Below are 12,953 nucleotides of genomic sequence, written 5' to 3' on the forward strand. Positions count from 1 at the left end.
GTAGTCTGATTTAATCGAGTACAAAGCCTGTTAACCAGATTTTGTGACACTGTGAAATGTGAATGGTGGATTGGCTGGAGGGGAGGGCGGTGAGTCGGTGCAGTTAATTTGGGTAGGTTGAATATTTATTCTGCTAAAGTAATCGTTCAGTTCGTCAAGTGGAATGTCAGGAGTTATCTGTCTCTGTTGATGTTTTCCTATTCCTAGAGCTCTAAGTTGGTCCCATGCGCGATTAGAATTTAAGTTGTTAGCTAAATTCCGGAAATATATATAAAAAAATATTTCTGATTAACTGCTTTGTGCGATTTCTTAAGATGCGGTTAGATTCGAAGTCTGTGTCATCTAGGGTTTGTTGATAATGTCGAAATAAAGAATCACGGTGGGCCATCATTCTCATGCCTTCATCATCTAGCCATGGACAACAAGAAGGATGAGAAACCTGTATTCGACGCGCGCGCGTGTGTGTGTGTGTGTGTATATATCTTGGCCGCATTATTTGTACAAAATGTCGCTTCTTTATTGCTTATCACATGACCATTATTATAATAACATTACTGTATTTATTCTAAACCAGAATATTCCATCCTTACTCAAACTGTTTATTTTTGCATTCATTTCACTTGTACTCGGAATATATGAAATGCTGCAGGAGGCCTTCGGTTCAGAGGGTCCCGGGTTCGATTCCCGGCTGGGTCGCGTCTGAATAATTCTTCTGGCTGGGGACTGGGTGTTTGTCCCGTTGCCTACGCTATAATACAAGGCCTTGAAATGCACTCGTGGAAACGGGTTGGTTCCTAGTTCACCATTCAGTCGCTAGGATCGCGGTCTTGCCCCCTTGTATTCGCATGGCCGTATATGTCAATAAGTAAAGTATATCCTAAATAAAAAGAACTGAATGTTTTTGCGAGTATTGACACTACTTTATTTATAGAGCGGTGCTGTATTGGCTTGGATATGTCATTGAAGTTTCAAAACTTTCCTTCTGAGGGGCTTCTTATCAAGTTTCAAAACTTTCTCTCCTACTTGAGTGGCTCAAAGCAATGTTGTCTAACAAAGGTCTCAGAAATTTTCATAGTAGAAAAAGAGGTGCTTTGTCGCCTTTACACTTTCCACACTTAATTTCACTGTTGAATATGTCTTTCGAAAAAAATAAACGTTCACCTTTTAGTAACTCTCTTCGGGAAAAGTACCTACTGCGTAGCGGAAGTGACAAAGTGACAAATGATTTTCGGTACCTGAGGGCTCCTCGATCTTGAAAACGAATAAGACACAATGTTGGACTTTGAGTAGCTGGAGAACAGATATGTTCTAAACAGCCTTTATAGTCTGTTTTTTCTTTTGCAACACGAACCATAATGTCATTGTATTCCGCTTGGCGTCTTATGTAGCTGAAGAAGAGCTCGATTTCATAATTCGTTAGGTTCCTCGTCAATGCGTAATGAAAATGTATACTTATGAGGTATTTTACGCAGGCCACAGTGGACTGGGTAGTCAAGATCTATGCCTGATACATTTCTCTCATGATTCTTCTTTACTTTCTCTGAATGCATTTTACGTTTCTTAATATATGACAGGAAATCATTAATTAACCAACTGAGGAGTTCATCTTCAGTACTAAAAGAAGCTATTTTTTTTTGCTAGTGACGTTACATCGCACCGACACAGATAGGTATTATGGCGACGATGGGATAGGAAAGGCCCAGAAGTTGGAAAGAAGCGGCCGTGGCCTTAATTAAGGTGTCAACATGGGAAACCACGGAAAACCATCTTCAGGGCTGCCGACAGTGGGATTCGAACCCACTATCTCCCGGATGTAAGCTCACAGCCGCTCGCCCCTAACCGCACGACCAACTCGCCCGGTTAAAAGATGCTCGTTTGTTTTCGTTCCTGAATATGTCCCATGTGAGGTGTTGCAGACGTTATGCGCATTGAACAATTTAATAAAATGCTCCATAAAACAAATGGCTTATTTTAAACTGTATTTTATGCTCTCGGGACAAAACCACCTCCATACTTTTCAAACCAGAGATTGTTTCAGGGGAAAATACAATATTTTTAGCTCTTGCTACATTCATTTTCGTGAAATTTGTTGGGCAAATTATTTTCCGTCCGCCTCTGTGGTGTAGTGGTTAGCGTGATTAGCTGCCACCCCCGGAGGCCCGGGTTCGATTCCCGGCTCTGCCACGAAATTTGAAAAGTGGTATGAGGGCTGGAACGGGGTCCACTCAGCCTCGGGAGGTCAACTGAGTAGAGGTGAGTTCGATTCCCACATCAGCCATCCTGGATGTGGTTTTCCGTGGTTTCCCACTTCTCCTCCAGGCGAATGCCGGGATGGTACCTAACATAAGGCCACGGCCGCTTCCTTCCCTCTTCCTTGCCTATCCCTTCCAATCTTCCCATCCCTCCACAAGGCCCCTGTTCAGCATAGCAGGTGAGGCCGCCTGGGCGAGGTACTGGTCATTCTCCCCAGTTGTATCCCCGACCAAGAGTCTGAAGCTCCAGGACACTGCCCTTGAGGCGGTAGATGTGGGATCCCTCGCTGTGTCCGAGGGAAAAGCCGACCCTGGCGAGTAAACAGATGATGATGATGATGATGATGATGATGAAATTATTTTCCTCGTTGGTTTCCTAATTTAAGATTTGTGAGTTTGATGATGCCTCTCAAATGATTGCCGGTCACGGTAGCATAGTTTAAAAAAAGTCCAGTGACAAATTTTGGGATCGCCCGATTCTTATGTCGTAACTCGGATCAAAACTTAGGAACAGAGGCCTACTTCGATCAGCTTGAAGCCGTATCTCATGCGTAATACTTCCTCTGTATAATGTTTCGAACATTGAACATTCGCTGGAAACTTGTGAAACGAAATTCCACTAACTTTAATTTCTCGTGAATAAACCATGTCTGGAACTGCGAATGCTTAACATCAGACAAATACATAATACATTCACAACCAACTTAGTTAATGAACACGTTTAAAGGCGCGAGCCTGGTAGACGGGGGGCAAGAAAGCGATCCTAGCGGCCCGGCATTGAACTTCAGTGTAACCACTTCCATAGCGTTTTACGGGCTCTATTTCCAGGCCTTGTATTATAACGTAGGCATCGGTTTGTCCGAACATATTCATATTCAGACAACATACTACACTACCAACCACCAGAGAAACACAGAACACTGATTACTTCTCTATAGGGTTGGCATCGGGATGGTCATCCGGCCGTAAAACAGGGTCAAATCCACATGTGCGACGCAGTTCGCACCCGCGACCCCACACATGTGGGAAAAGAAGAAGAAGAAGAATAAGAAGATTACTATTGGCCTCCGGAATCCACACGAATCCACCACTCTTACTAGGTATTCTACACCACCTAAGCGATGGAAGTTTGGACAACTATCAAAATAAATTTCTGGAAGAATGGGCCACCCCTAAACTGAAATCCTGGCTACGCTACTGCCGTAACTGCTTTGCATCCGTCGGTCGTACCGGAGATCACAGGAGGAGCGCTGTAATCGTATTATCCATTTCAATTAACAGGAGACCGCTTCCTCTTCGCAGCGCTACTGTGCAATTATGTCTATGGTAGTGTACTATGTTACTTTGTTCGTGAGTAGTCAAATAATGAATTATTGTATTGTATAATCACGGCGTACTTCTATTTAATTGCAACACAAGTACAATTATTGTCCCTTTCATGACAGTTTTATTGTATAATATTAGTGCTAATTAGTGGCACTACAGCAATGAAGGGCCTTGGCGTACGAAGCGACCGCTGCTCAGCCCGAAGGCCTGCAGATTACGAGGTATTGTTTGGTCAGCACGACGAATCCTCTCGGCCGTTATTCTTGGCTTTCTAGACCGGGACCGCTATCTCACCGTCAGGTAGCTGCTCAATTCTACTCTCGTAGGCTGAGTGGACCTCGAACCAGCCATCAGATCCAGGTAAAAATCCCTGACCTGGCCGGTAATCGAACCCGGGCCTCTGGGTAAGAGGCAGGTACGCTATCCCTACACCACGGGAGCGGCAGTTTTATTGTATAGTACTATTATTAGGTATCGCACTAAATTTGGTAGACTCAACCTTTACGTCGCTGTCGAAATTCGCTCAGACGTTAAAAACTTACCACTTGGTAATTATTTTCTCAATTTTATCTCCCCCTGCCCCCTCCTCCACTGCTATAGTCCTTAAACCCGGGTACTTTTTGTTATCTATGAATTTTTGTGCCCCCCCCCCCCCCCCCCCCAACTTCTAACTCTCAATCGCCGTTACTGCCCGTGATCATGGGTCGGACACCACCACTGATCTCCCGAGGAAACTAATAAACCAGCGAACGATGGATACGACCGCTGTAAAATTCAATATTTTATTTATTTATTATAATTATTAATAATAAAACTGAGCGATATAATTTATTTTCCCTTGTATGGATTATTAGACCGTATTGAACAAACGAGTTGGAAGTAGTCTTAATGAACAGTTAACCTCTGGTTTGCTTTCGATGTGGGAAGTTGTTGTTACCGAATGTTGATATGCAATTGTTTTGAGCTTACTACGATACTGGGTACAGTTTTATTCCAAGTGTGTTATTTCTTCAAATAAGGGTTTATGTCATTTCTCACTCTGTCTACAACCACTGCCTTATTGTCGGCGAAGTTCAAGTCTCAGTCACGTACTTTTGCCAATATTCTACACCTCAACTTAATACAGAGGGTGATAAGAAATGGAGTACGGTAAGCTTTATTTTTCAGTACACTTTTCATAAAATAGAAACGACATTCGGTATTTTCTTTTCTTCATACAGTAGTTTATTTACATTAAATATTTTCCGAGGGATCATTTTTAATGGCAATACTTAAGATTACTGTATATTTGTGACATGAACATAGCATGCAAACTTGACTGGGTGGAATAAAAGTCTTACTTTTTCAAATATTCCTCTCCCGAATAATAATCGTAATCAGGCTAAACTGTTCCAGAATTCTACATATTTTGTCCTAGCACTAATTTTTTAATAAGGCGTTTTAAACTATGCCCTTAAACAAGCTAATTTTTTTTTAAATCTTAGCTTTTGCTTTACAAGTGCTGGCAGGTCTTTACCCTTTTATGTTGTACCAATGCTTATCAACGGTGTATTCCCTGCATTGGATATCTCCAATTAATGGTATGGAGAAGTGTGCTGAAGTTCTGTAGATGCAGGAATACCTGTTCGCATGCTTAATTATACAATTGAACCTGACTTATACGTATATCAAGGGGAAGAGAAAAAGCTACTTGTAACTCAGAATTACTTAGAAATCAGACTTATGCAATACATCACATATTTACTGAAAAACCAATGGAATAGACCTACATGTGTAATACTTGCAAATAATAATTACATTAAGACAGAAAATAGTTTGAGCTTGGCCCAGCCTTAAAAAAATCAGGTAGTTTGGCTTGTTTCACTTTTCTTGCATTAAGAGTATAATCTCCTTTAGCAATGAATTCAAAGCATTTTCACTACAACTTTTCACACTGATGTAACGCCTACACACTTCAATTGCACTTAACACTTCACTCAGTTCAGGTGTCAAGATTTAAGTTGTTATCTCCATCTCCAATGTCACTATCGCTTGTAGCTGGTCCATCACCGCCACGTTGTTGGCATACATCAGCAATAATCTCTTCATCCGGTAGTTCTCCACATACAGCCAGATTGTCATCGAAATGCACAAAAGTATCGAATTCTACAGCCTCCTGTAGCGTTAGCTTATTTCCAGACAAAACTTCATATCTATAATCACCATTAGAGGTAGCCTCTTCTAGTAAGACACCAGCTTTGCGGAAACAGTTGCTGATTGTGGAGGATGACACCTGCTTCCAGGCAGCCGAAATAAAGTCCATGGCTTGTAGCAAATTAATGGAGAGAGGTTCATTTCCTGCATCACTCAGTGTTATTAAATGTTGAACCAGCATTTTTGTATAATGCATTTTAAAATTTGCAATTATGCCCAAATCAAGCGGTTGTAGAACACTGGTACAGTTAGGAGGGAAAAATTCCACTCGTACATTCTCCAGAATGATTTGAGGTGGATGTGCTGCACATCAATCCATAAGAAGAAGGATCATCTTCTCTTTCTTTTTCATTTCAATGTGCAGTTTTTTCAACGACTGTTCCATTGGATTCATATTCCTTAGGTTTTGTTTTCACACTCTTAAAGCACCTTGGATTCTTTGATTATCCTATCACAAGTGGAGGAAGTTTGTCAGATCCATCTGCATTGATGGCGAGAAGTACTGTTACACAAATTTTACTTTTCTTCCCTCCATCGCATGAGTCACTTTTTTCAGCTAATGTTTTATTAGGAAGGAGATTGTAGAATAGGCCGGTCTCATCACAGTTGTAGATGTTTGGAGGCTGATAATCGCTTACAATATCCAGCAGAACCTCTTCTTTCCAGTGTTGCACCGTGACGTCGTCTGCAGATTTTGAGTCACCGCAAATTGTTCTCCCTGTGTTTCCATGACGATCTTTAAATCCTTGCAGCCATCCTGGCGAAGCCTGGAAAGCAGCAGTGATACTCATCATTTTAGCTAAATCTATCACCTTTGCCTTCAACATGTCTCCACTAATTGGTAGAGCTGCAGCCCGCTTTTGCTGGAACCATGTGAAAAGTACTTTCTCCAAATCTACGTACCACCTTCTTGCTGACGGCTGCGCTTTGCTGATTTTGAACCCAGTTTTAAGAACTCATCCAAAATAGTTTTTTTTTTTTTTTTTACTGATGACTGATAGCGTGGTATAAGCAATCCCTAAGTCTGAAGTGATTTCAGTTTTTGTTTTGTGTGGATTAGTGTCCACTTCTCGTACAACCTTTCCTTTTTCTGTTCTCCATGGCTAATCAAAAGCAACTGAATGACAAAACTACTGTTCAACAGTAAACACCAGATACCGGCATCATGGACATATTACTTCTCCGTTGTTCCCACGAAAGAAATTCTCATATTCAAACAAATTTACTGTATTTTCTTTTGTTTCAGCACCGAAACCACCCACTTTGCTTATAATGTATCTTAATCTTTGGCGGCGTGTCAAAAGCAACGAAGGTAGAGGAGGAGCGAAGGGGACTCGCCTTTGTTAAAGCGCCAGTAAGTAAGGATCAACAATGTCACTCGGTGAAACTCTGTGTTCTGTTTCAGCACCGAAACCCGATCGCTCTACTTCCGCCTACGCCGACAAAGAGGAAACTTCGTAAATACAGAAGTTACTTTTTAAAAAGCACATTCTCATTGCAATTACATAAGCTCAGTTATATTTCACTGGCACTTAATATGTATAACAGCGAATTACGTATAAACGGATTACGTATAAATAAGGTTTAATTAACACGCTTTTAAATTGTATTTTGCCGGGACCTAAAGGAAATTACGTACAAATACGAATTACGTAGAACAGAGTTACGTATAAAGCAAGTTCAACTGTATTTCAGTTTGGTCGGATATCTGTTGAACCTTTCCTCTAAAATGAAGATTTATACAACTTCTGATTGGACATAGTCGGAAAGAAATTATACAGTAATATATCCCTTAACTTTGTACCATTTTCATAATATGCTGTGTATGAGGAAATGAAAAGAAAAATGTTAGTTCGTATAATCCTGACAGGAACACGCTAAGGGTTTTAAAACCTATTAATATAAGGAGTAATCAATGGTGGATGCTTTGTAAATGTCTCTCAGGATATTAGAAATTGAGGCTTCTTTTTCTCATATACATGCAAGAGAAGATGTGGATAAAAAATGTAATTAAATTAAACAGTTTTTGACTTGAAACAATGTCAAATGAAACCTGCACATTTTACCAGGAGCCATTATTGGAGCTCAATTGTAGAAATGTAATTGAAAGCGCTCTCCAGTGGTTGGACATGATTTATTATCTAGTATGTAATATCTAATATAAAGGAAAAACTAACAAGTTCAATTTCAGCTGATATATCCTCTTATTTATACTATAAAAATTTCTACTGGTAGTATGAAAATTCATACTTTATTTAGATATTACATTTTATCACGCTAATCACAATTATCTAGTGAAAGTGAAGAATAGATGATGATTGTTTTAGGAAGAAATTACAAGATTCAACATCTATTGAGTAATTTTAGTTCTTTATTGATGTGTTATTTGTCTCTGTGTCTAATTTAAAAGGGACATTTTTCATGTTGATCTCTTTTTTTTATTTTACAGGCTACACAAATATTGGTACCGGGTGAGTTGGCTGAGCTTGTAGGGGCACGTAGCTGTAAGCTTACTTCCGGGAGATAGTAGGTTCGAACCCTACTGCCGATAGCTCTGTAGTTGGTTTTCCATGATTTCCTATTTTCACACCATAAGACCTATCTGTGTCGATGTGACGTAAAGCAAATGGAAAGATATTGTTATAAATGTTACAGGTTTATAAGTCTTGAGAGTTGTACTATATTTGTGTAGGATTTCTTGGAGTATCAGGTTTATTTTGAAGATTCTGCTCTATGTTATCATTACCCCACAACAGCTATATCCAGTTGATAGGCAGCATTTACTCCTGACATTCTATTTATGTGTGATATAAAAGTTGGCTGCTCTCTTTCATAAAATATTGCTTGGGAATTAGTGATGCTGAAGAACTTCCTTCAGGACAAAAAATTCTAGCCCTGAAAACCTTTAGATAGTTATGAGCACATAAAACCATTAATAAATTAATAGAATAACCAGTGATGGCCAGAGCAAGTAAACTGGGTACCCTTCATATTGCCCCCCACATTGAAATATACAATTTAGGAAGTCAAATCTTATAAATATTACCTTGTATTATATGTGGGACCAACAACCCACACTAATGAGTATGATTACTCTTATAGTAACAAATCAGTCATCAATCAGCCACCACTTCTTCTTCTTGTTATGTTTGTTGGACTTAGCCTTTACCCTCTTCCAGCCACCAATCTTAAACATAGGAGATACGAAATAAGAAAACCACAGCAAGAAATTTGGAGAGAATTTCTCCTATTTGAAGGTTGGGATGAGACACCAGGCAAGCGACATTTGAAGGAAGAGGAAAATTAGGACACCGAATGGGTGAAAGGAGGTGCTTTTGTAATGATTTGTAAATAGATAATTGAAAGATTGGATGGTTAATCATACCAATTTCTTGTCCACAGGCACAGAGGTTGGAATAAACTATTTTTATACGGGGTACAAGCATGGTTTTACCTTATACGAATGATGATTGAATATTATGTCGCGTATACAAGAAATTTATCTTTCAAGGAGCATATTAATACAATGGTTAATGATTCCTATAAGAAATTGGGTTTTATGATTAGAAATTCAAGAGATTTTTCTAACACGTATGCACTCACCTTATTATTCAACAGAGATGCCAACTATTACGATTCAGTCATAATAATTACGAATTACCCATCACAATTACGCATTTACGAATCACATACCACAAATTACGATTTTTGTTGATTTTTAAATCTAGGTGTATGAAGTGTTCAAAAGGATACACAAGAAATACCATTACAGCTTGAGTTTTCAGAATATTATTTTGGGATTTCTCAGTGATAAGTTATACCCCTTTCCTGTTCCTCGTTTAAGAATATTTCGAGTTTTCACGCGTCGAACGCAGTGTGTGCTTCCAGTACCGGAAAAATAGGCACCTGTTGAAGTGGTATATCTTGCGGAGTTGTTGTCTTTGTTCGTCACATGACCAGAATTCCATGCAAGTATGCGAGTTCTTTTGTCTTTGTTTTGGCGGCAAAGTGGTGACAAACTCCGTATCATTGTGGATACTGTGTGCGTGACTGTTGAAGTATTTATTTCGATTTTGGTTGCCAAATGCACATATATTGCTATTGTAGGATATATGCTAATCGTGTGTTACAAATTGCAAAAGGTTTGAAATAATGAAGCGATTTCTTGTGCAGGAAAATACGTGCGGTGACGTTACCGTGATTAGTGACGCTAATAATAAACCAAAAATATTTTAAAAAATTAGGGATGAATACTCGAAAGAATGGCCCTGTTTACTGCGTCCCTCACAATCTCATTCACACGTGTTTTGTAGTGCATGTAGCTGCGATTTTTCAGTTGCGTATGGTGAGGAAGAACAAGAGTGAGTTCCGTGCTAATATGAACACCGAACTGTTAAGTGCTCTGTTAGTGCAGAGGATGCACATTATATCAAAAGGAAAAGCATGTCCCCAGTGTACGTTTACCAAACAGTAACTACAAGCTGCTAAGGGAGCAACTACAGTACTCAACAAAAGAAATGATCATTCAACCTCCACTCAGATATGTAGGCCTATTGCAGATCACCTGTTACTTTAGCAGGTAACAATCAAACACTTTTTATATGCCAGTCTTTGTTGAATATTTGGTTGAATTGTATGATGTTCATTGATTTTTCAATGATACGTAAGTTAGTAAAGTCTCGGAAAAAAATATTTCAACGCCCCCCCCCCCCCCCCCTTCCCGGGCCCGAACGGTTGCATTACGAATTACCTTTCTTGAAAGTTGGCATCTCTGATTCAATAGTATTGTCCGATCAAAACTTGAGTATTCATGTATAATTTGGTCTCCATGTTATAAATCTTATCAAAATCAAATTGAAAGGGTGCAGAAACGCTTTTAAAGATATATTTATTATAAAAAATATAAGATATTCCCCTTTAGAAATTGTTTCATATGGATTTTTGTTGAATGAATTTAAATATGTATCGCTAGCCAGTAGGCGTGTAATAGCTCAACAAATTTATCTCTATAAGATGGTTAATGCATTAATTGACGATAATAGTTTGCTTCACGAGTTATGCTTTAATGTTAGAAAAGGAAATTTAAGATTTCAGCAATTGTTTATTACCCCAGTCTCCAAAACTGTATTTTTTAAGAACTCTCCGTTTATCAATATGTGTGAAACATACAATAACTTAATAAGTATCATATAGATCTTGACTTTGCTTATGAATATGACACATATGTAAATATATTAAAAGAATTTTTCTCGTCGAAGTGATTTGTTTATATGTATAATATTTACATGGTTTTGTTACAAATTTGTGTTTGATTTATAAACAGGCTTCTGTATATGATATATTGTTTCGTCCATTTCATACAGAGTATTATTATCTCATTTACATAGCGTTTTCACATTTTCTTCTTTTTGGTATTTCTATGTTATTTGTTCAAATAATTTGTAAAAGCCACCTATAATTGGAGCGTGTCTCTGTTGGTGGCACATTTATTAAATAAATAAATAAATATTTGTAAAGAAGTAACCAAGGTTTATGTGGGATACTGGGGAAGAGTTGAAATAAGTTACCTTTAGAGGCAGCATATTTTCTTCAGTCCTTTTGTCACAAATTCCAAATATGAGCATGGTAATATTCCCAAAAATCAGCATGCATTATAGCGAGTGTGAAAGGGTAACCTTGCCCATTTGCTGCAAAATTTGCCAAGGCATCGGCTCGTAGGTTACCAGGAATGTTAGTGTGATCACATACCCATAGTAGAGTAACCCTAGCACCGGCTGAATGATTATTCGTAGGTGCTGTAAGCTCACCAGACAAAAAATTTGTTACCCCTGGAGAAATCATTACAAGCACCATTTAATACCATATAACTATGCTTCAGGACTTGATAACTGCCTGGATTCTGTTAGGAAGTGAGTCCATGAGGTTGTGCAGGTACTTCGTATCAAGGTTAAGCCACACGCTGAGGATTGGTCGCACAGTTCCAGTAAATTGCGGGAATGCTGATGGCGTTTTGCCCGCTGTTCCAACACGTCCCACTGATTTTCAGTGGGATTCAAGTCAGATGATTTTACAACCAATGGAGATGTAATGGTGTGGGAGGGTGTTCATAAAACTGGTCACATATGTGTCCAGCCCGATGAACTTTGCTGTTGTCATATTTAAAAATCGGGTTGACAATAGCATACCCTTTGTGCAGATGTTGACTGAAAGGCAACACCTGATCATCCAGAATGTCTAATAAACATACTGGTTCATGTTAGTGGCTACCTCAGTGAGCGAGCACAATCAATGATATGGAAAACACTCCGAAAACATCACAGACCTACATCTGGCTGGAACCTGACCTTGCCCACATCCTGGATGAAATGCTTCATTTGGCCTTCCGTGCACTTGATGACATTTGTCATTGGAATACAAGCAAACACGTGATTTTTCAGACCACATTGTGTTCCGCCAGTCAGCTACTGTCCATGTTTGATGATTTCTAGCCCATTGAAGATGCGCTTCTTTATGTGCCTTCATGAGCAATGACCTCTGGCGATGTGACCAACTCTAAATGTTCCGTTGGAAGTAGTTCCCGTTGCAATGTTCTCTCGCTAACAGGTTGGGATGGAGCTTCCTTCAGTGACTGCAGCAATTTCTGTCAGGTTTGGAAGCGATTTTGTTCCACAAGCTGTGAAATGTGTCTCCGATCTCTCTGTCAGGATCTTATTCCGACCACAGTTCTGATGTGTTCCATGGCCACGTGTAGTACACCACTACCTGTAGACACGTTTAACAGTCTACTGCAAAACATCAACAAATCCAGCAACTTAACTCTTTTAACCCTTTTTGCCACCCTGTCACATCTTTACATCTACCCATGTTGACACACACTGTCCACTTATAACATCAGTCTCACTGATTGCTACTGCCTTATGCTCACATAGAGGCAATGTGTGTGCGGTTGAGCACGGGACTTGTTCGCTGCGCCATCTGTACAGGATTAGCAATCCATGTGTGCATGTGCACTAGAGTGAATAATTATTTTTCAGTGAGCTTGTATACCAATTATGAGTGTGATTGGAATTTTTAAGTGCACTAAGTGAACCAGCAGCCACATATGCACAGGAAAGTTGGGAATGTTTGATGGATATTAAGGCTTGTTGAATTGCATAAAGTTCTGCTGTAAAGGAGGATGCG

General features: G+C 39.4%; 1 protein-coding gene across 1 annotated transcript in view; it reads left to right on the forward strand.

Annotated features, from left to right (window-relative positions):
- The first annotated feature begins 4,561 nt into the window (after nucleotides 1–4,561).
- LOC136874722 (uncharacterized) overlaps nucleotides 4,562–12,953 on the forward strand; it is a 105,605-nt gene continuing 97,213 nt past the window's right edge. Inside the window, exons 1-2 of the mRNA XM_067148383.2 lie at nucleotides 4,562–4,727; nucleotides 7,018–7,125. The gene's annotated coding sequence lies outside the window, so the exon portion shown is untranslated. The remainder of the gene's footprint in view (nucleotides 4,728–7,017; nucleotides 7,126–12,953) is intronic.

This window comes from Anabrus simplex, chromosome 5 (genome assembly GCF_040414725.1).
Source record: "Anabrus simplex isolate iqAnaSimp1 chromosome 5, ASM4041472v1, whole genome shotgun sequence".
Taxonomy (NCBI): Eukaryota; Metazoa; Arthropoda; class Insecta; order Orthoptera; family Tettigoniidae; genus Anabrus; species Anabrus simplex.